The following is a 24,084-nucleotide window of genomic DNA, read 5'->3' on the forward strand; positions in this document are numbered from 1 at the left end:
CCACATAATTTGATGAATTCAAATCCTCAGTTGGACCATCTATTGTACTGGTAGAATAATGTATGTTGCCAATAGTCAGAAACCAGATATTACATTGTGTGCCTAGAGCCTTTTACTCAATTGTTTGCACTAGCTTCCCAATGCCAAAACTACCATTTCAAAATCCAGGGTCCCTTTTTTGCCGCCTCTTCCCAGATTAAGTATTTCCAGCAACAGATAACATGACAAAGTTCAAGAAAAGCACAACTATTATACTAAGTCTGTTGTAAACACAATATTTAAGAAATACTCACATAGTCATGGGGAGCCTGGTCCTGCAAGTGGTAACCCATCCCCCTTGCCACTACATTCCAGATTGCATCAACAAAGCAAGAGTTTGCTGGTTGTGAATCTAAACGAGGTAATGAAATAAAAACTAAACACTGCATATGCACTTGGTAGATTCAGGGCTTTAAGTGGGCCGGGTCATCCCAGTGCTTTGCTCGGGCAGTTCTAAAAGCAGGTGCTGAGACGGGTCCCTGTCGGGCTTTTCATTTTTGTCCTCACCCTCAGGGTGGAAAATAAATCTAAACTCTGTAGCACTACCACCTTTCACTGTCTATGATGTAACAACAGAGACACATTATAGTTGTTTCACAGTCTCATAGTTTCAGAACCGAAGCATTTTTTATTTTGCAAACAACGAAGCCATTGTTTTGCGAATTTATCTTATGCAATTACCAACCATTGACAAAGCCAATAGTCACGGCTTGTTGTTGGTGTAATGTTACTTTTAGAATATATATGGATGCAATGACGAAATAGGTAGCAACATACCAGTCGGGTGGCACACAGATTTTTATCTTAGTGTTTTTAAGCCACGGCAGTAATTACATCGGCCACGGCCCTTTGAGAGACTGTCCAGTTTTTTCACCCCACTCAAAGCCCTGGGTAAAGTAGGGGATCGGAGCAAGCAGCTGTTGGGCATAGGTATGTCTATTGATTTAGTGGTGGGGTAATGAATGTTGAGAAATTGGTGTTGCGTAATGTATATCTATTGTGTGCAGAGGTGTAGGATTATGATGCATGTCGTGGGGTCAACCTATACAAATGAGAGGCTCCCCCACGCCTAGGGGCGGGGGGCCTTTAGTGGCATTTTGTGCGTGAAGCTAGAGAGAGGCTGGTACAGTGTTCCGCTGGTTAGGGTCCAACCCGTATGGATTAATTTTCGAATTAGCTATGAGGAAGGAGGGTCCGATAAAGGCTTCTTGGTAGCATTGATTAATTGGGGAATTAGCTATAGAGGTAAAGGAGGGTCCGTTAAGGGCTTTTTGGTAGAGCCTGGGGATTGGTGAATTTATTGGCAATTTGTCAGCAGCAGTGAGTAAAGAGTAGTAGGCGTGCTTAGGCAACACAGCTTTGATGGTGCTGAGAGGCAAACTAGGCGTAACAGGAAAGACCTGAAGGCAGTGGGGGAAGAAGCGCTTGGTGTGGAGGCAAGCGCGGTATTGTCGATACAGCCTAATGTGAGGCGGGGAACAGGAAGAGTTTTGGCACGCTTTTGAGGCTAGGCAGGTTTGGAAGTCTGGCCGTTTCCCTGGTTAGTTCATTAAGGGGTTCCACACAGTTTAATGCTGACCGTAAGATGTCAACATTAATACAGAGGAGGGCAAATTACAACAGAGAATTACTGACACATATGATTTAAGGCATTTAACTGATATGTTATTTCTGAAAATGTTGCTCCGTGATTGCACTACTAGAGGTTATATGGAGGAGATCATGCACACAGAAGTTTATTTGATGGAATTTTTCTCTTCCTTTTATGTCGGCGGGAGGCGCTTCACTTGAACATGGCGACAACTGGGTCGCAGGTCGGCGACTGGCACGAACTGGCAGATGCGCAAGGTCTCGATGGCAGCAGACAGTGGCGAAGGCTGCTGCAACTGGCAGGAACTTGCGGATGGGCAAGGTCTCAATGGCAACAGACATTGGCGAAGGCTGCCGTGCTTCGTATGTAAACGAAATTGTAGGTGGCATGCAGATTGGCTCAGGGCAGGGAAACACAAGCTAGTGCGGTGAAGATAAGCATCGCGCAGGTTAGGTAGCTGCAAGGTGATATGCGGGGCTTGGGGCACACCAGTAGGTGAGGGGGGGGAAGCACTGACAAGGACAACCAGAATGTGTGAAAAAGGCCGCTTTATTGGAATCAGGTGCACCTATAACACAATCCCACCTGGCCTGTGCCGAACAAAACTACTGCTCACTAAATAACAACTGCCTGACAGTCCCCCCACCCCCACCCCTAACTTTAACCCCAACATCGCAACTGAAATACAACACATCCGCTCAGCAACCTACCCCTCTACTGAATGCCACAGTGACCTCCATGACCTCACCCCGCCTACCATACATTCCCAGGCCTCCCGCAAAACCACCCTATCTCCTTAGGAAAGCGCCGCCCAGTAACTGCACCTGTTCCAGCGACACCACAACTGAAATCCCTAACCAGTGCACCATCAACCAACAAAACCCCTCAAAACCCGGACCCACCCCATCCCCCAGAAACAGGGACAACAAAATTGAAGGGAGGGCGGGAGGGACCAAGAAATGCCTAAACCCTGGCTGCTGTGTCACTGCACCACGAAAAGTGTGCAGTGACACAAAATGGCCGGCTAAATACCCAGCCAGCCCAAAACAAGCCAAAAAGCGCCCAACCAGCCCAAAATCGCCAGCTACAGCGAGCCCAGAGAGTCAAGCTTCCTCCCTCCCCCCCCCCTCCCCAGGTGCCCCAAACTTCCCCGGGGGGGAGAGCCTCCCGCTGGTCGGCCTCCCCCCCAAATCCCCATTGGGGCACACCAGTAGGTGAGGGGGGGGAAGCACTGACAAGGACAACCAGAATGTGTGAAAAAGGCCGCTTTATTGGAATCAGGTGCCCCTATAACACAATACCACCTGGCCTGTGCCGAACAAAACTACTGCTCACTAAATAACAACTGCCTGACAGTCCCCCCACCCCCACCCCTAAAGTTAACCCCAACATCGCAACTGAAATACAACACATCCGCTCAGCAACCTACCCCTCTACTGAATGCCACCGTGACCTCCATGACCTCACCCCGCCTACCATACATTCCCAGGCCTCCCGCAAAACCACCCTATCTCCTTAGGAAAGCGCCACTCGAAAGTCGCTTACGCCTTTCGACCCCCCCCCTAGGACTCCTGCCTCCTGGGATACCTGAGCACCCCCAAAGCCCCATCCAAAGCCTCCCGAAGCTGGACTAAGTACAACTCCATGCCATACCTGGACAGGTGAACCCCGTCCTCCCGGAAGAAATATATCGTGCCATATCGCAACTCCGGGTGCTCCATCCTCCCAACCCCCTCCCTGGCACAGAATTCCCGCATCTCCCGGTTAATTTTCCTACGCGCCCTGTCTATGGCTCCAGGGCGCTCCGCCCCCCTCCACACCCGCCTGGGAATAAACTCAGACCAGATAATATGGCAGCCCGCCCATTGCTTCTTAATTTCCCTCAGGTCCATCTTCATCTGTTTGAGCAGCGCCAGTCCCTTGCACTGCACCAAATCGTTCTCGCCCAGATGAATCACCACCACGTCCGGGCACACCCCCCCTCTCACCACTGTGTTCAACAAGGGCAATAACTCATGCCAACGCCTACCCCCTTTCCCCCTCCAATGACAGCGATACAGCCCCACATCCAATCCCAAATTGAGTGTCCGATGCCTGTCCCACTCCGCCTGTTCTGCCCTCTTGACGAAGGAATGTCCCACAATATATACATTCAGAACAGCTGCTTCCGGCCCCGCCACAGCACCTGCAAAGACACACATATCAAGATCGGGAAACACCTTACAGTAACCCCTCCACCTCCCTCAACCGCACGTACGTCCTGTAACAATCGGACTTCCACCGTCCCAGCCTCTGTATATCCTCCTTACCCCAACCCCTCCGTGCCACCTCTGTTGCCGCCCCGATCCGAAAGGAATGCGTCCCGAAAGCCAAAGGGTCCTCACCCATGTACCGCAGGGCGCGCCGCAGAACCCCCAAAGCCTGAGACGCCGTCACTCCGTCACCCCCACCCCGTCCAAAAACCTCCCCCTCCTTCTCGCCACTGCCTGCCATCAACCTCCTACCCCACGCCGCCGGGCACACCCCCTCCCGGCCGCCCGGTCCCAGTACCACCCAAGTCCCGACCCCACGCTGGTCCGTCTTCGAGCGCCGCAGACGCACCGCCACCTCCTGCGTTCGCACCTCCACCTCCCCCCACAACACCCCCCGCCTTCCCTTCGCACCCAGCAACTCCGACACTCGAAACGCTCCAAAGAAAAGCCATGACATCAATGTAGAAAACCGCACCGCCTCGCCCTCGTCCCTGCACACCGCCGGGAGCGCGCTAATTACTCCTTCCAGCAAATCCACTGTGATGGGACGGCGCAGCCGCACCTCCGCCCCCTTCTCCCTCGCCCACCCCTCCAGCAGCCGGGTCCCCAACACACCCGCCGACGGGGGGTAACCCCACCACAACTTTCCCATGAAGGCCACCGCCGACAACTTGTCCGCAATCGAGACCCGCGTCAGCCCTCTATCCATGAGCGCCAGCATGAACCTTACCACCTGTTCCTCGCGCCGCCACCGGTCCCCTTGCCGCTCCGCACCTGACTGCAGGAATTCCTCCCACGCTAGTTCGTACGCCTTCCACGTAGACACTGCCACCGACGTCTTCACCAACTGAAAAACCCGGCCTCGCCCACTGACCACAGTTCCTCCGGCACCGTCGTCTTGACTTCCTCCGCCTCTGTGACTAGCCCATGGAACCTCTCCCACTGTGAACGAGACAAAGCATCGGCAATGTCATTGTCCACTCCTGGAACGTGGCGCGCCTGAAACAGTATGTCATTCTCCAAGCAGCGCAAGACAAACACCCTCATCAACTTCAGCACCTGCGGGTCCCGGGCCGACTGCCTGTTCACCACCTGCACTACAGCCATGTTGTCCACTCGGAAAAGCACGCGCTTGTGAGCCAACACCCCTGCCCACACCGTGACCGCCACCACCAAAGGGAACAACTCCAGGAACGCAATGCTCCTCCCGCCCGCCTGCCACTGTTCCGGCCACTGCTCTGCACACCATTTTCCCTCCCAGTACAGACCGAAGCCGCCGCCGCCCGCCGCATCCGAGTACATGGTGACGTCCCACTCCCAGTCCTCCGCCGGCGCCATGGGTACACCATTGAACCGTTCCAAGAACGCCCGCCACATGTGCAGGTCCTCCTTCATTCCCGCCGAGAGGCGCACATGATGATGAGGCAAAGTCAAACCGGAAAACGCCAAACCCAAACGCCGGCAAAACGTTCGGCCCGCCCCCACCACGCCGCACGCAAAATTCAAATGGCCCAACAATACCTGCACCTCTCGCACCGTCACCTTCCTCTTTGACAACATTCCATCCACCAGAACCATCATCACTGACCTCTTATCGTCCGGTAGGCGCGCTTCCATGGCGAGCTCGATACCGAGAAAGGACAACACCGTACTGGGACTGCACGTCTTCTCTGGTGCCAAGGGAACCCCAAAGTCCCTCATTAACCCGGCCAAACCATCCAGCTGCCGCTGACAGTCCTCCGCACCGGGACGCCCCACCAGGAAAAAGTCATCCAGATAGTGCGTCACTGACTCCGAGCCTGTGCGCCTGGAAAAAACCCACTGTAGGAATGAGCTGAAGCGCTCAAATAGCGCGCAGGAAATGGAGCACCCCATCGGCAGCGCCTTGTCCACAAAGATGAGACCTTGGAACTGGATCCCCAGCAACTGGTGATCCGCTGGGTGCACCGGAAGCAGCCGGAACGCCGACTTGACATCGCATTTCGCCATCTACGCCCCCCGTCCCGCCGCCGCGACGAGCCTCCGCGCGACGTCCACTGACGAGTAAGTCACCGACGCCAACTCCGCCGAAATGTAGGCATTGACCGACCCCCCCTCCGGCCAAGACAAATGCTGTATCAGTCGGAACTGCCCCTCCTCCTTCTTGGGCACCACCCCGATGGGGGAAATGATCAAGCCCGGCAACGGCGGTGCCGTGAAGGGGCCCGCCATCCGGCCTTCCCTGACCTCTTTGAACAGTTTCTCTCGCACAATGCCCTTATGTGCATTCACCGACTTCAGATTGTCCACCCAGCGAGCAATCCGAGGGCCCTCGTACCCCAGCCTGAACCCCTCACGAAAACCCCGACGCAGCACAGCAGCATCCTCCGCCGCGGATACGCCGCCAACCAGGGCTCCATCCGCTCAATCCTAACCGGCGTACGAGCCTTTTCCCAGAGCCCCCGCTCCTCCCCCTCTGCCTCCTCCCCTCCCCCCACTCTGTCCCCCTCTGGCTGGGGCCCCTCCCTGCACAGGTTGCTGCCCCGGCGGGCCCCCGAGCCCCCAACAACGCAGCACCGGATGCCTTCGACCGCATGACGAGCACTCGTGCCGGAACCGGCATGCCGCCCGCCCGCAGGCTCCTCTATTAAAGTCCCAGCAGGCCCCGACCGAGGCCTGGCTGCCAGAGTCTCCCTGCCCCACCCCCCCACGGGTGGGGCGGGTCGCAAAGGGGGGCGGCAGCAGCGGAAGCCGCTTGCCGTGTAAATGGTGCGGCCAAACTTGGCCCCTCCTATCGTTTGCTGGTACAGGTCCGAATCCAGCTCCCCCCATTGCGCTTCCGGGTCCGCCGCCATGCGCGCCCAGAATTCCTCATCATAGTGTGACCACGCACAACCGCCGTACGTCACCTGGGCCCTCCTCACCACATCCATGTATTTAAACAGCGCAACGCACCGGTCCGGGAACTTCTCGCAATACACGCTCGCGTATATGAGGAACGCCGCTGACCAGTTGTCAGAGGCACCTTTGGGCGCCTAGCTAACTCCTGCTCTTCTTCCTTCGACCCCTCCTTGGACGTCAACTCCCTGTGGAGAAGCTTCAAGATGTCAATATACTCCCCTTTCCAGATCTTGTCTTTCATCGCAGCAGAAAGGTGGGCCCCCAGCGGCTTGGTCAGCCACATGTACGGTAGCTTACGCACCGGCACCACACAACTCTCCTTCCCTCCACCCGCCGTCTCTGTCTCACCAGCCGCCGCTGCCCCGCCGCCCGCACTCGACCCGTCACCGCCCTGCGCCACGCCGTCCGTGCCAACTCCCACATCCTGTACATATCGTCCCCGCACCAACCGCCACCCATCTTCCCCATCACCCCCCGTCCCCACCGAAACCTCCACACAACGCCGCTTGCCACTCCCCGCACCGTCAACCGTCTTACCTGGCGTCAAGGTCGGTGTCCTTGCTGGATCCCGCCGCCTAACCAGTGGAACTGAGGGGGCCGTCACTCTGGGCACATCCTGCCTTGCTGGCACCTGTAAGACACTGCTAACAACGTTACAAGCCCCCCCGTCCTCCCGAATCTCCCCCTCTTCCTCCGACTCTCCATCAGCCGGCTCCACACCACCCCGGCCCCCCACTTGGGGTTCCAGCCGGCTCAAACCGACCCACCCCTCCCACTCTCCGCCCTGTCGCCTCCGTGCCCCCCTCCCAGGGCCTCAGGTCTGGCACGCCCCTCCACCCAGCCCCTCCCCCACCCCTCCCCCACAGCCCCGGCGACGCCAGCCCCCCATTGCCCCACATGCCCCCCTCCTCCGATGATGATGAACTCCAGTCTAGCTCCGTGTCCTCCCCCCGTCCCCCCTCCCACCTCCTCTTCCACCTCAGTCTCCTCAATCAATAGTGGGGATACCGCCCCTCCTCCCCCTCTCCTCCCCTTGCTCTGCGCCCCTCGGCCCCCCACCTCCTCCCCCACTACAACCTTCCACCACCACAGTCCCCTCACCAACCTCGGCCCCCCGCCTCCCCACCCCACTGCCCCCCTCCTCCCCCGGCAGCCCCACCCGGGACCCTTCGTCATCCCTCACCCCCCCTGCCCTCCCAACTCAACCACAGGCTCGCGGGCCGCCCCCGCTCCCACCCTCCCCCCACCTCCTCGACGAACTCCAGTGCCCGCTTCTTCCCTTTCTGTCCCGCCTTCGTGCCGCCACCCTGCGCCTTCCCCCGCGGCCCTGCCTCCATGCGCCGGCCTCCGCTCCTCGCTCCTCCCCCCCCCTCCCACCCCGCTGAGCCGGCCGTGGCCGCGACCGCGGCGGCTCGCACGCCGCCACAGCCGCAGCGACGCCGTTGGCAGCGCGCCGCTGCGGCCTTACCTTGAGGTCGGGCCGCACGATGTCCATGCGGCCCGCCTCGCTCAACAGCCTCAGTGCCTCTGTCACCCGCGGATCTGCGCACTCCGCCATCTTGTCGTGCTACGCCGCTCACCGAACGCCCCAGCTACCGCCTCAGGAAGTGTAAAAGCACAAGCTGCAACGACGCCGAAAACCGGGACTGAACCCGTGTCCTCTCGCTCCGCAGTCGAACGCTCTCCCAACAGAGCTATTGAAGCTCCACAACTCCCGCAAACGCCCAAACACAAGACCAAGAACCTAGACACCAAGAAATGCCTAAACCCTGGCTGCTGTGTCACTGCACCACGAAAAGTGTGCAGTGACACAAAATGGCCAGCTAAATACCCAGCCAGCCCAAACAAGCCAAAAAGCGCCCAACCAGCCCAAAATCGCCAGCTACGGCGAGGCCAGAGAGTCAAGCTTCCTCCCTCCCCCCCATGGGCGTCCGCAGGGGGGGGGCAAGAGGGGGCGCTTGCCCCCCCTGGATCCAGGCCCAATTCTAGAGGATGGGCCCACATGCCTGGGCCGACTTTCCTACCTGAAAGGCTGCTACAGCGCCGAGTGTGACTCTCAGCAGGTCAGAGAGTGAGGCCGGTCCATTGTCATGGGCAGAATGACAATGGGCCGGCAGAGGAGGCACAGCATGGAGCATCTCCGCCCATCCCAGGCCTCAGGAGGTGAGCAGCACAATTAGCAAGTCTTAGGCAGGGGACGGGAGCTTTAGTCTCTCACAGCAGGCCACAACGATCAGATAAAAAGCTACGGAGCGCGGGTGGGGGCGTTTGGGGAGCGGGGTTAGTGCAAACATTCTTAGTTTTAAAACTGTGAAGTGACAGACCGGATTGAAATTGAAACTTTCTTATGAAATTCCATCCGTTTGTGCAATGGGGAGAATGCTGTATACAGCTAACAGTGAAAAAGTCCGGAAAAAACACTAAGGACTGAAATAACTGCATTTAAAGAACAAAATGACTAAAAATGGGAAAAAATGAAAATTCGATTTTGACAATGTAGTGAAAAATGTAATTAACCCTCCATGTTGAGGCCAAGGGAGACGTAAGAGCAGAGGAGAGATAAAGAGAGAGACAGAGCCAAAAGGAAAAGTAAGAGACGTAGTGGGGAGTAGAGACAAGCGAAGAGGGGGAAGGAAAAAGGGAGAAATGATTGACGAGAGAAGATAGGAAAAGAGGGGAGAGGGGGGAACATAATTATAGATAAACACAATGAGGGAGGGAGATGGAGGGAGACAGAGGGTGACAGACAGAGGGAGACAAACAGAGGGAAGGGGCGACAGAGGGAGGGAGATAGACAGAGTGGGAGATAGATAGAGGGTGATACAGGGTGGGAGACAGACAGAGACAGACAGAGGGAGGGAGACAGAGAGAGAGGGAAAGAAAGGGAGACAGAGAGAGGGAGACAGACAGAGAGAGGGAGACTAAGAGAGAGGGAGACAGAAAGAGGGAGAAAGAGGCAGAGGGAGACGGAGGCAGAGGGAGACAGAAAGAGGGAGACAGAGGCAGAGGGAGGGAGACAGGGAGGGAGCCAGGGAGGGAGACAGAGGGAGAGAGATAGAGGGAGGGAGACCGAGGGAAGGAGACCGAGGGAGGGAGACAAAGACAGACAGAGGGAGACACAGAGAGAGGGAGACAGATAGGGTGGGAGACGGAGAGAGGGAGGGATACAGAGGGAGGGATACAGAGGGAGGGAGACAGAGGAAGGGAGACCGAGGGAAGGAGACCGAGGGAGGGAGACCAAGGGAGGGAGACAGAGGGCAACAAACAGAGGTAGGGGGGTGACAGAGGGAGGGAGACAGACAGGGAGACAGAGGGAGACACACAGAAAGACAGAGGGAGGGAGACAGAGAGAGAGAGGAAGATTGAGAGAGGGAGGGAGGCAGAGGGAGACAGAGAGAGGGAGACAGAGGGACAGAGACTGAGGGAGGGAGACAGAGGGAGGGAGAGAGAGGGAGAGAGGGAGAGAGACAGAGAGAGGGAGACAAAGAAAGAGAGAGGGCGACAGACAGAGGGAGTGAGACAGAGGGAGACAAAGAGAGAGAGAGTGAGGGAGAGAGAGAGGGAGACAGAGAGAGAGAGGGAGGGATGAGGGAGGGAGATAGAGACAGATAGAGACAGACAGAGACAGATGGAGGCAGAGATAGGGACAGGGCAAGACACGCAGAGACAGACAGAGAGAGGGAGAGGGAGGGAAACAGGGACAAATAGAGACAGACAGATAGAGGTAGGACAGGGACAGACAGATAGAGGCAAATACTAAGACAAACAGAGAGACATAGAGGGAGACAGAGGGAGAGAGAGCGGGAGGGAGACAGAGGGAGACAGAGAGAGAGGGAGAGAGAGAGATGGAGATAGGGGGAGGGAGACAGAGGGAGGGAGACAGACAGAGGGAAATAGACAGAGGGAGACAGGTAGAGGTTGTCAAAGGGTGACAGACAGAGGGCGACAGACAGAGGGTGACAGAGGGAGGGAGACAGAGGGAGAGAGACAGAGGGAGGGAGACAGAGGGAGGGAGACAGAGGGAGGGAGACCGAGGGAGGGAGAGGGAGGGAGACAGAGGGAGGGCGACAGTCAGAGGGTGACAGTCAGAGGGCTACAGACAGAGGGCGACAGACAGGGCGACAGACAGAGGGCGACAAACAGAGGGAGACAATCAGAGGGAGGGAGACAAAGAGAGGGAGACAAAGAGAGGGAGACAGAGTGAGATAGAGAGACAGAGTGAGATAGAGAGACAGAGTGAGATAGAGCGGGAGACAGAGGGAGGGAGACAGAGGGAGGGAGACAGAGGAAGACAGACAGACAAAGGGCGACAGACAGAGTGCGACAGACAGAGGGAGACAGACAGAGGGAGGAGGGTGACAGAGGGAGGTAGACAGACAGAGGGAGAGAGACAGAGGGAGGGAGACAGACAGAGGGAGGGATAGAGAGAATGAGGGAGGGAGACAGAGGGAGGGAGACAGAGGGAGGGAGAGGGAGACGGGGAGAGAGAGGGAGGGAGACAGGGAGAGAGAGGGAAGGAGACAGGGAGAGAGAGGGAGGGAGACAGGGAGAGAGAGGGAGGGAGACAGAGAGAGCGAGGGAGAGCGAGATAGACAGACAGAGTGAGTGAGACAGAGGGAGACAGAGAGAGGGAGAGGGAGGGAGAGAGAGAGAGACAGAGAAGGAGACAGAGAGAGAGAGGGAGACAGAGGGAGGGAGACAGAGGGAGGGAGACAGAGGGAGGGAGACAGACAGAGGGCAATAGACAAAGGGCGACAGACAGAGGGAAGCAGACAGAGGGAGACAGACAGAGGGAGGAGGGCGACAGCGGGAGGTATGCAGAAAGAGGGAGGGAGGGAGACAGAGGGAGGAAGGGAGACAGAGGGAGGGGGACAGAGGGAGGGAGACAGAGGGAGAGAGAGGGCGGGAGACAGGGAGAGAGGGGGAGGGAGACAGGGAGAGAGAGGGAGGGAGAGAGAGATAGACAGAGTGAGCGAGACAGAGGGAGACAGGGAGAGGGAGGGAGATAGAGAGATAGAGAGAGGGAGGGAGACAGAGAGAAAGGGAGGGAGACAGAGAGGCAGAGAGAGAGAGAGAGAGAGCGCGAGAGAGAGAGAAAGAAAGATGTGTGTATGCCGGGTCTGGTGGCTAAGTGGACGTAGGCGTCCGCTGCAGGGACCTGTGTTCAACCTCATGGTCATAGTTTTTTTGTTGCTGTAGCCTCTCACCTTCCGCTATGTGTACCAGTTCACATTAGACGTCCTTATGCTTGGCTCAAGTCCCTGTGTGCTGCCTTCCAATGGGGATTTGGGGGGGAGGCCGACCAGCGGGAGGCTCTCCCCCCCGGGGAAGTTTGGGGCACCTGGGGAGGGGGGGGGAGCATGAGCATCCACAGAAATGTTTCATGGGGGGGCAACATTTTAACTTCATCACCATCCTCTGACATGATTGAGCACAAGTATTAAATAAATCTAATAAGACAAAGAGCAAAAATAAACAAAGAAACCCATAGGGGGAAGAGAAAAATCTTGTGAGGCGCCACATCAGACGACCTGGCAACTACAATAAAACAGAGGGAAAATCTAAAAATGACCGGAAAAAACAAAAAACAATCTAAATCAGGTTGATGCGGTTTTAGAGCATGGGTACTCACAAACTTTCTCTCAGGGGCCAAATTTAAAGTGGGGTGTGTGGCCGAGGCCCGCACCGGTGGGGGCGGGGTCAGTGGGGAGGGGTGAGAGGCTACAGCAACAAAAAAACTATGACCATGAGGTTGAACACAGGTCCCTGCAGCGGACGCCTACGTCCACTTAGTCACCAGACCCGGCATACACACATCTTTCTTTCTCTCTCTCTCGCGCTCTCTCTCTCTCTCTCTCTCTGCCTCTCTGTCTCCCTCCCTTTCTCTCTGTCTCCCTCCCTCTCTCTATCTCTCTATCTCCCTCCCTCTCCCTGTCTCCCTCTGTCTCACTCACTCTGTCTATCTCTCTCTCCCTCCCTCTCTCTCCCTGTCTCCCTCCCCCTCTCTCCCTGTCTCCCTCCTTCCCTCTCCCTCTGTCTCCCTCCCTCTGTCCCCCTCCCTCTGTCTCCCTCCCTCCCTCTGTCTCCCACCCTCCCTCTTTCTGTATACCTCCCTCTGTCGCCCTCCTCCCTCTGTCTGTCTCCCTCTGTCTGCTTCCCTCTGTCTGTCGCCCTTTGTCTATTGCCCTCTGTCTGTCTCCCTCCCTCTGTCTCCCTCCCTCTGTCTCTCTCTCTCTCCCCCCTCTCCCTCTCTCTGTCTCCCTCTGTCTCACTCACTCTGTCTGTCTATCTCGCTCTCCCTCGCTCTCTCTGTCTCCCTCCCTCTCTCTCCCTGTCTCCCTCCCTCTCTCTCCCTGTCTCCCTCCCTCTCTCTCCCTGTCTCCCTCCCTCTCTCTCCCCGTCTCCCTCTCCCTCCCTCTGTCTCCCTCCCTCTGTCTCCCTCCCTCTGTCTCCCTCCCTCTGTCTCCCTCCCTCATTCTCTCTATCCCTCCCTCTGTCTGTCTCCCTCCCTCTGTCTGTCTCTCTCCCTCTGTCTGTCTACCTCCCTCTGTCACCCTCCTCCCTCTGTCTGTCTCCCTCTGTCTGTCGCACTCTGTCTGTCGCCCTTTGTCTGTCTGTCTTTCTCTGTCTCCCTCCCTCCCTCCCTCTGTCTCCCTCCCTCTGTCTCCCGCTCTATCTCACTCTGTCTCTCTATCTCACTCTGTCTCCCTCTCTTTGTCTCCCTCTCTTTGTCTCCCTCCCTCTGATTGTCTCCCTCTGTTTGTCGCCCTCTGTCTGTCGCCCTGTCTGTCGCCCTCTGTCTGTAGCCCTCTGACTGTCGCCCTCTGACTGTCGCCCTCCCTCTGTCTCCCTCCCTCTCCCTCCCTCGGTCTCCCTCCCTCTGTCTCCCTCCCCCTGTCTCCCTCCCTCTGTCTCCCTCCCTCTGTCACCCTCTGTCTGTCGCCCTCTGTCTGTCACCCTTTGACACCCTCTACCTGTCTCCCTCTGTCTATTTCCCTCTGTCTGTCTCCCTCCCTCTGTCTCTCTCTCTCTCCCCCCTCTCCCTCTCTCTGTCTCCCTCTGTCTCACTCACTCTGTCTGTCTATCTCGCTCTCCCTCGCTCTCTCTGTCTCCCTCCCTCTCTCTCCCTGTCTCCCTCCCTCTCTCTCCCTGTCTCCCTCCCTCTCTCTCCCTGTCTCCCTCCCTCTCTCTCCCCGTCTCCCTCTCCCTCCCTCTGTCTCCCTCCCTCTGTCTCCCTCCCTCTGTCTCCCTCCCTCTGTCTCCCTCCCTCATTCTCTCTATCCCTCCCTCTGTCTGTCTCCCTCCCTCTGTCTGTCTCTCTCCCTCTGTCTGTCTACCTCCCTCTGTCACCCTCCTCCCTCTGTCTGTCTCCCTCTGTCTGTCGCACTCTGTCTGTCGCCCTTTGTCTGTCTGTCTTTCTCTGTCTCCCTCCCTCCCTCCCTCTGTCTCCCTCCCTCTGTCTCCCGCTCTATCTCACTCTGTCTCTCTATCTCACTCTGTCTCCCTCTCTTTGTCTCCCTCTCTTTGTCTCCCTCCCTCTGATTGTCTCCCTCTGTTTGTCGCCCTCTGTCTGTCGCCCTGTCTGTCGCCCTCTGTCTGTAGCCCTCTGACTGTCGCCCTCTGACTGTCGCCCTCCCTCTGTCTCCCTCCCTCTCCCTCCCTCGGTCTCCCTCCCTCTGTCTCCCTCCCCCTGTCTCCCTCCCTCTGTCTCCCTCCCTCTGTCACCCTCTGTCTGTCGCCCTCTGTCTGTCACCCTTTGACACCCTCTACCTGTCTCCCTCTGTCTATTTCCCTCTGTCTGTCTCCCTCCCTCTGTCTCTCTCTCTCTCCCCCCTCTCCCTCTCTCTGTCTCCCTCTGTCTCACTCACTCTGTCTGTCTATCTCGCTCTCCCTCGCTCTCTCTGTCTCCCTCCCTCTCTCTCCCTGTCTCCCTCCCTCTCTCTCCCTGTCTCCCTCCCTCTCTCTCCCTGTCTCCCTCCCTCTCTCTCCCCGTCTCCCTCTCCCTCCCTCTGTCTCCCTCCCTCTGTCTCCCTCCCTCTGTCTCCCTCCCTCTGTCTCCCTCCCTCATTCTCTCTATCCCTCCCTCTGTCTGTCTCCCTCCCTCTGTCTGTCTCTCTCCCTCTGTCTGTCTACCTCCCTCTGTCACCCTCCTCCCTCTGTCTGTCTCCCTCTGTCTGTCGCACTCTGTCTGTCGCCCTTTGTCTGTCTGTCTTTCTCTGTCTCCCTCCCTCCCTCCCTCTGTCTCCCTCCCTCTGTCTCCCGCTCTATCTCACTCTGTCTCTCTATCTCACTCTGTCTCCCTCTCTTTGTCTCCCTCTCTTTGTCTCCCTCCCTCTGATTGTCTCCCTCTGTTTGTCGCCCTCTGTCTGTCGCCCTGTCTGTCGCCCTCTGTCTGTAGCCCTCTGACTGTCGCCCTCCGACTGTCGCCCTCCCTCTGTCTCCCTCCCTCTCCCTCCCTCGGTCTCCCTCCCTCTGTCTCCCTCCCCCTGTCTCCCTCCCTCTGTCTCCCTCCCTCTGTCACCCTCTGTCTGTCGCCCTCTGTCTGTCACCCTTTGACACCCTCTACCTGTCTCCCTCTGTCTATTTCCCTCTGTCTGTCTCCCTCCCTCTGTCTCCCTCCCCCTATCTCCATCTCTCTCTCTCCCTCTCTCTCTGTCTCCCTCTGTCTCCCTCCCGCTCTCTCTCCCTCTGTCTCCCTCTATGTCTCTCTGTCTGTCTTAGTCTCTGCCTCTATCTGTCTGTCACTGTCCTACCTCTATCTGTCTGTCTCTATTTGTCCCTGTTTCCCTCCCTCTCCCTCTCTCTGTCTGTCTCTGCGTGTCTTGCCCTGTCCCTATCTCTGCCTCCATCTGTCTCTGTCTGTCTCTATCTGTCTCTGTCTCCCTCCCTCATCCCTCCCTCTCTCTCTCTGTCTCCCTCCCTCTGTCTCCCTCTCTCTCTCCCTCACTCTCTCTCTCTCTTTGTCTCCCTCTGTCTCACTCCCTCTGTCTGTCGCCCTCTCTCTCTCTTTGTCTCCCTCTCTCTGTCTCTCTCCCTCTCTCTCCCTCCCTCTGTCTCCCTCCCTCAGTCTCTGTCCCTCAGTCTCCCTCCCTCTGCCTCCGTCCGACTGCCTCCCTCCCTCTCTGTCTCCCTCTCTCTCTGTCTCCCTCTGTCTCCCTCTCTCTCTCTCCCTCTCTCTGTCTCACTCTGCCTCCCTCCCTCTCTCAATCTTCCTCTCTCTCTCTGTCTCCCTCCCTCAGTCTCTGTCCCTCAGTCTCCCTCCCTCTGCCTCCGTCCGACTGCCTCCCTCCCTCTCTGTCTCCCTCTCTCTCTGTCTCCCTCTGTCTCCCTCTCTCTCTGTCTCCCTCTCTCTGTCTCACTCTGCCTCCCTCCCTCTCTCAATCTTCCTCTCTCTCTCTGTCTCCCTCCCTCTGTCTTTCTGTGTGTCTCCCTCTGTCTCCCTGTCTGTCTCCCTCCCTCTGTCACCCCCTACCTCTGTTTGTTGCCCTCTGTCTCCCTCCCTTGGTCTCCCTCCCTCGATCTCCTTCCCTCGGTCTCCCTTCCTCTGTCTCCCTCCCTCTGTATCCCTCCCTCTCTCCCTCTGTTTCCCACCCTATCTGTCTCCCTCTCTCTCTGTCTCCCTCTGTCTGTCTTTGTCTCCCTCCCTCGGTCTCCTTCCCTCGGTCTCCCTCCCTCTATCTCTCTCCCTCTGTCTCCCTCCCTGGCTCCCTCCCTGTCTCCCTCCCTCTGCCTCCCTCTCTCTCTGTCTCCCTCTGCCTCTGTCTCCCTCTTTCTGTCTCCCTCTGCCTCTGTCTCCCTCTGCCTCCGTCTCCCTCTTTCTGTCTCCCTCTCTCTTAGTCTCCCTCTCTCTGTCTCCCTTTCTTTCCCTCTCTCTCTGTCTCCCTCCCTCTGTCTGTCTCTGTCTGTCTCCCACCCTGTATCACCCTCTATCTATCTCCCACTCTGTCTATCTCCCTCCCTCTGTCGCCCCTTCCCTCTGTTTGTCTCCCTCTGTCTGTCACCCTCTGTCTCCCTCCATCTCCCTCCCTCATTGTGTTTATCTATAATTATGTTCCCCCCGCTCCCCTCTTTTCCTATCTTCTCTCGTCAATCATTTCTCCCTCTTTCCTTCCCCCTCTTCGCTTGTCTCTACTCCCCACTACGTCTCTTACTTTTCCTTTTGGCTCTGTCTCTCTCTTTATCTCTCCTCTGCTCTTACGTCTCCCTTGGCCTCAACATGGAGGGTTAATTACATTTTTCACTACATTGTCAAAATCGAATTTTCATTTTTTCCCATTTTTAGTCATTTTGTTCTTTAAATGCAGTTATTTCAGTCCTTAGTGTTTTTTCCGGACTTTTTCACTGTTAGCTGTATACAGCATTCTCCCCATTGCACAAACGGATGGAATTTCATAAGAAAGTTTCAATTTCAATCCGGTCTGTCACTTCACAGTTTTAAAACTAAGAATGTTTGCACTAACCCTGCTCCCCAAACGCCCCCACCCGTGCTCCGTAGCTTTTTATCTGATCGTTGTGGCCTGCTGTGAGAGACTAAAGCTCCCGTCCCCTGCCTAAGACTTGCTAATTGTGCTGCTCACCTCCTGAGGCCTGGGATGGGCGGAGATGCTCCATGCTGTGCCTCCTCTGCCGGCCCATTGTCATTCTGCCCATGACAATGGACCGGCCTCACTCTCTGACCTGCTGAGAGTCACACTCGGCGCTGTAGCAGCCTTTCAGGTAGGAAAGTCGGCCCATGCATGTGGGCCCATCCTCTAGAATTGGGCCTGGATCCAGGGGGGGGGCAAGCGCCCCCTCTTGCCCCCCCCTGCGGACGCCCATGCTGGACCGTGCAGTCATGTCCATAACCCCCCTGCTTAATTAATACATATAAATGCACCCTCCCAAGAGCTTTCCGTGAACCTTGTTGATGTAGTCTTTCTTTGATGTGTAGTGTAACACAGTTATCCGAACATGACAGCGCAGGAGCTGGCTTCACAGGAAGAAGTGTTCTAGGGCCCGATGTAGGTAGGAATCATTTACCGATTTTTAATTACCGAATTTTACCGATTCGGTAATTAAGAATCGGTAAATATGAAGGGTGGACATGTAGGTCCATCCAGATGTTTTTTTTACCGAATCGGTAAAATTCTGTATTTACCGATTCGGTAAATACCGACCGGTAATGCTCCATTCATTCCTATGGGCTTTGAAGCCCATAGGAATGAATGGGGCATTACTGGTCGGTATTTACCGAATCGGTAAATACCGATTTTCACAAGGGTGCAGGGGGTGTCACTTTGACACCCTCTAGCACCCCCAAAAAAGGTTCGAGGGCCATGTGGCAGGCATACCTGCCCTAAGGGCAGGTCTGCCTGTCATATGGCACAGGTGTGCATGCACACATGTGCATGCACACCTGAATCGGTATTTTACCATCAAATTGAATTTGATGGTAAAATACCGAATTTGTAAGGCTTGTGGGACTCTGAAGAGTCCCACCTACATACCATATTTACCTAATCGGTAGAAATACCGATTCGGTATTTTACAGAATCGGTAAATTTACCGATCGGTAAATTTACCGATTCTGTAAAATATATGTCCCTACATACCAAAGCTCAAATACCGGTCGGTAACGGCCGAAAATACCGATTTTCGGCCGTTACCGACCGACCTACATCGTAGAGCCAGTTTCCTGCTTTAAGGGGTGGTCAGGACCGGTCTGTAGTTCACTTCTCTACTTTAGCGCCAATTTTAGAGATCGCCATCTTGCTGGATATACGTTCTGTTTATTGATGGCGGGGTAAAGGAATATTTGGAAGAGGTTTCTGCTGAGTTTGCATTCCGGATGGCGCTGTAACTAAAGGTAGGCACCGGAGAGGTGCTCATTGTGTCAGGGACATGTCGGAGTTTGCATGTAAACGCAGTCTAGTGAAGAACTATGATCTGTTAATGAGTTCAGAGTTGAAGACTCTAGAGGTGCTGTCACTCATGTCTGCTGTCAGTTGCGCATGTTTATCCTAAAGGTGAAATATTCTACAATCGGAGAGAAAATGTCAAAATGACAACAGGTTGTGGTTTAAGTAATTCGGCTGTGGACTTTTGTTTACATGAGACTTCCCGTGTCTAAACAGTTTTACAATCACTTGAGGTTAAGACGGGGACTTGCACACTGATGCTCACAGCCGAAGTCAGTCTTGAAGGATCTGACTGGTACAAGGTAATCTGCCTGCACCGCACCCCTGTATTGTCCAAAGTTGCCAAGTTTTCAGTCTATGGGTGACATTTGCATGTTTTCAGCGTGCTCCTGTGGGATATTTCATTGCCTTATATCATGTGTCATGTAAAGCGGTTATGTCCGTGTAGAGAGACGTTACACAGTAATGGTATAGAAATTGTCTTGGAACAATTGTAAACTCTTTAAGTGCGCATGCCGTAAACACAAATAACCTTCCTTTATGGACATGAAACAATAGTGGTGTTATTTTAAATAATATAGATGTATTTTGTTAGTCGCTCTCCAGTTTGTGTAAATTGTGTTATTTTCAAAGCATACATCAGTTCTATTCAGTGATGAAAAATGATAATTTGCAGTATTCATCTGGACGTGAAATGCAGCTCTTCTGTGGGTTAAGTCAATGGTAGCAGGCAGCGAGTCGCTTTCAAATCTCATTAAGGGTGTTGGAGAGGATTTCATTAAGAAAGGAAAACTTAAGGTAAGACTGGATTATCATCTCCAGCTCGGTAATAAAGAATTCCTGAGCTACTCAGAAGTGCTCCAAAGTGGTTTCATTGATACATTAAACAAGACGGGGAACAGGAACATAAGTACCTGGTGGGAACCCTGGTTTTAGGACAATGGTGATAGAAAGATAGCGTCCTATTCTAACTATTGGTAATCTGTTAGGCACATAGGGATGGGGGCAGCTAAAAGGGCACCATTGCTGCTCATTCATTCCTTGAGGATGTGAATTATAGGAAGTCAAATGTAAGCAGCACATGGGCTTTTGGCACCAAAGACAACAGGGAGTTTTAAAGCTCAAGCAGTAATTGCCTGAGTCAGGAAGAAAAGGAAGCATCCACAATTGTGCAGGAGCCTTTTCAATGCTGTGGCATTGCCAAAAAACAGATTGGAAGGAAATAAAAATTATAGGCCTGGATATGTATGAAAAGTTGTACAACTACAAAGCTTTAAATAGTAGGATAGCAGTACTTAAATGGCCTGTTACATATCTGAAGGCTGAAGGGACACAGCACAATTAGCATGGAGTGGGTAAGGCATTTGAAAGGCTTGTCCCACTGACAGGTGGTGAAGTCCTCGGTGAGGACTGAGTGTGCATAACACAATTAGCATGGAGTGGGTAAGACATTTGAAAGGCTCGTTCCAATAACAGGTGGCGGAGTTTTGCGGCATAATGCACAGGCAAGGTGTGGAATGGCTGACAAATTCAATATTAGGGTAGCTGTACTTATGTTGCCAGTCATTGACATGCTGGCTTGCCCCTTACTTTTAAGCGTCAGTCCTGGGGGAGGACCGAGGGTACGCAGCACAATTAACATGGAATGGGTAAGGCATTTTAAAGGCTCATCCCAGTAACTGGTGGCAAAATTAAAACCACAGGCAATGTGGGGCATTGCTAAACAATCGAGGAACATTAGGGTAGATGCACTTAAATTGCCCGTTGTCTGTATGCTGTGTGGCTCTGGTCGTAAGCATCAGCAGTCCTTGGGGAGGACGAGGGGGTGCGCAGCACAATTAACATGGACAAAGGCAAGCTTTGGGTCGCTCATCAGAAACCATCAAAAGTGTGGGCAGAAGGAGGTATGATTGTTTTGGACGGTATGGCAGACCACAGCTAGTTTGGACGATGGCAGTGGAACTGCTGGTGTGGTAATTCCTGTAGAAGCAGAGCAGGCAACATTTTTGCCACATCCAGGGAGGTATGCCCATCCCAGATGTGTTGGTGATTCATGCAGGCGGCAATAGCATTATTCCGGCGGGCGGAAGAAGGGTGAAGGAGGCACCCTTCTCTACACTCTCAGGGGTAAGGAGCTCCCTGCCGGGCACCATCATGATTTTGGTCAGAGGTGCTCCTGCGTCGAATTTGGAGGGACAGTGCGCCACAAAAGGCGGTGGTCAAGTTAGTGCAGAAATGAAATCAGGAGGGGGGGAGATGTTGGCAGGCTCGCCTATACGCCCCAATATTCAAGCCATGATACAGGCAGCAGGAGGTGGGGGAAGTGGTTGGCAGGTTCGCTGATACGCCCCATTATGCATACCATGATACAGACATCAAACTAGGATTGTGCCTGGCAGATGGGCTACATCTGTCCAATGCATGGTTGGAATTATTCTCTACACTATAGGGGGGCCTTAGCGCTAGATCTGGAAGGTGAAGCAGTTTTTTGGGGGAGGACGAGAGCGCCAGTAGGCTCCTCCTCATGTGACGGGGTCCTGGGAAAGGAAAATGGCAGGGACACCTTTTGGCGGGGACTGGCCTAATCCTGGAACAGGGAAGGCAGTCTATGGGGCTCCGGGCTGGTGGGAGAGGGGGCCGTCCTGCTGGTGGTCCTGGACTCTCAGGCCCTACCCGAGATGCCAGTGTTTGGAGGAAGCAACTTTGTGAGAGCTGTTGCGCAGTAAAAGAAGCAAAGCAGTGCCTGGTGGCCGCGGCTAGGGGGTAGACAATGGGTAATTACCTCAAATGGAAGCAATGGAGGTGGCTTGTGGCCTGCTGGTACAACCCGCATCCTGAGGGGCTCTGGAGATCCTGAATTGTAAATACTGTAACCTGCGGTTCAAATGAATATTGCTTGACACAATGTTTATCAATGTGTGTTGTTTTGGTAATAAAAGTTGGTCGAATGTTGACAGTGCATCAACAAATAAAGATGGCTTAATGAGAATTAATAAAGACTACGCAGTGAAGATCACCCACTGGTATGGTGCCTTTTGTGGTGGGAGAGGGGGGCAAAGTTTTGTGGGGCGATATGTGTAAGCTTTTAAGAAATGTTATGTTGTAGTCTGTTCCGTTGTGTTTTCTCAATGCTGAGGGGCATCATAATTCGGTTGTAGTTGTGATAGGAGAGAGTAGAATCAGTAATAGGTTGAGGTGGAGAAGGGTGAATAGATGAGAATGATGTAGGAGGAGAAGGGTGAATAGATGAGAATGATGTTAGAAGGATAAAGGGTGAGTCAGTTTAGGGTGTGTATAGTTAGTGGGAGAGGCTGAGAAGAGGGAGCGAGGAGGTAGATTTACATAGTAGTAAGGGCAAGTCGAGAGTGATGTCATACAGTGAGCAAAGTGCTCAGAAAGTAGAAATGCACTTGGCTCATTATTCCCAATAATTGGCCAGATGGTTCGTGCCACACTACTATCCATTTTGTTTGTGGCTAATTAAGCAAGTCAAGTTGGGGGTTGATGCACTGTGAGACTGTATTGGAGTTAAGGAACCTTTAATGAGAAGTAATGCTTCATAATCTGAAAGAGATTGGTGGAGCACAACTTTCACCTTTTGCAGATCTTCATGTCTGGGTTAATGGGCACAATTCAGAGGTAAGCACTGCAGGGAAGGAAATGCAAATCATTTTTATATTTCATTAACCAATGCTGAACAAAGCTTCCCACCTGCAGGCAACATGAAGGCCACTAATCAGGGATAGCCAGATAATGAAAAAGTAAAGCACCGAGGAAATCATTTTAAACCTAGCTCAATATAAGAGCTTAATACTTGACCTGAACAACGGACACGTGCTTTGGGCATTCTGCCTCTCATTTCTTCTTGAAAGGGAACCTCAACATGGAATGGGTGATTTGAGGTAAGCTCGTGTAGTGTGGTGAGTTCTGGCCTGTACCCCATACACAAAAAGGAGGTTAGTCTTGTCAGGTGCGCTTGAGCATTCTGGCTGTGTATCTCTTGCTCAGATTAGGCAAGAAGTAGTGCTAACTATGGTCAGCATTAGCAGTAGCATACTTCACATTCATTCTTACTGCAAAGAGATTGTTCCTTTTTATTAACCACACAAACAGTGATGGGAGGAATGCTTACAATAAGTGTAACCACTAGTAATCTCTTGGGATTGCATTCCAACCTCTTCTCTTGGGTGTAGCTTGGTTCCACTGCACAGTGCTCAAGGGATACACGTCTGGGCATAACTTCAGCCACTTAGGCTTTTAGTTCAAACACACAAGAGAATGACGACAAAGGTAAGGTGTCCTTGAGTGCTGCTACGCAATGAGTATTCAAAATACTTCTCTTTTATAGACTTCATGTCAAGTCATGCCTTTGTTTCTTCTTGTGGGGCACTAATTTTATCATTGATGTTTTATTGTTCATAGGCGTTTTCTTTGTGCAGCTTTCACTTTTTCCTCTCATAGGTGTCTTCTTGCCCCTTCCACTTGATGGTTGGCCTTAGTCTTTTTTCTTGGCATTTTCTTCTGCTTCCTCCTGCTGCTTCCTCATAAATACTAGGAAGGACAGGCTGAGAAGGGTTGCCCCCATCATCCTTCATTTAAGAAGAGGTCGAAGAAAAAACTAGGGTCAAACCTGCTACTATTGACATTCATAATTTATGTAAAGTTAAATTCAGTGAATCCAGTAACTATGGGGCATATTATCAACAACTAGCAATATTTATCGCTAAATAAGCTTAGCGAATTTTTTTTTACCTCCGCGCATCGCCGGATTTTATTGCAGAGATAACGTGCTATTAGCAACGTTTATCTCCAAAGCGATAAAATATCCGGCGATAGCGGCGAAATGCGTGAATATTGCGGGAAATCCAGTGATATTCAGGCGCTATCGCTAAAAGGGACTTAGCCTGAATATCCACCTCCCATCGGATATACAGGCTAAGAAGTGGTCTGAGCAGGCATTAGTTTTCAGCGATATTCGACGCTAGGCGTGAACTTTTTTGTCGCTACGCCTGCGTTGATAATAGGCGATAGCGATGTTAGCGACTGTTTTCAGTCGCTAACAGGTTGGATATGCCCATTTTGCATGTTCTTAGCGATAAAAATCGCTGACATGCAAAGCAGGCCGCAAACCGCTCGCTATTACCTAAAAGCTGTCGCTAACTGATGTTAGCGACAGCTTGCTAATAGGGCGATGAAATTATCGCCGCTTTGCGGCCAAAAAAGGCCACGCAAGCGGCGATAATTTCATATCGCCTGCCTTGGTAATATGCCCCTAAATCTGTAATTGTGTTTGAATAGCGCTTCATACCCTCACAAAGCGCCCAAGCGCATTGTCAAGCGGGTAACACATTACACAGTGTGGGATTACTTGGTTCAACGGATGTTGTATCTGCAGTGTTGCCTGCGTGGAACACGTGTTGTGGTT

This window comes from Lissotriton helveticus, chromosome 3_1 (assembly GCF_964261635.1).
Source record: "Lissotriton helveticus chromosome 3_1, aLisHel1.1, whole genome shotgun sequence".
Classification (NCBI taxonomy): Eukaryota; Metazoa; Chordata; class Amphibia; order Caudata; family Salamandridae; genus Lissotriton; species Lissotriton helveticus.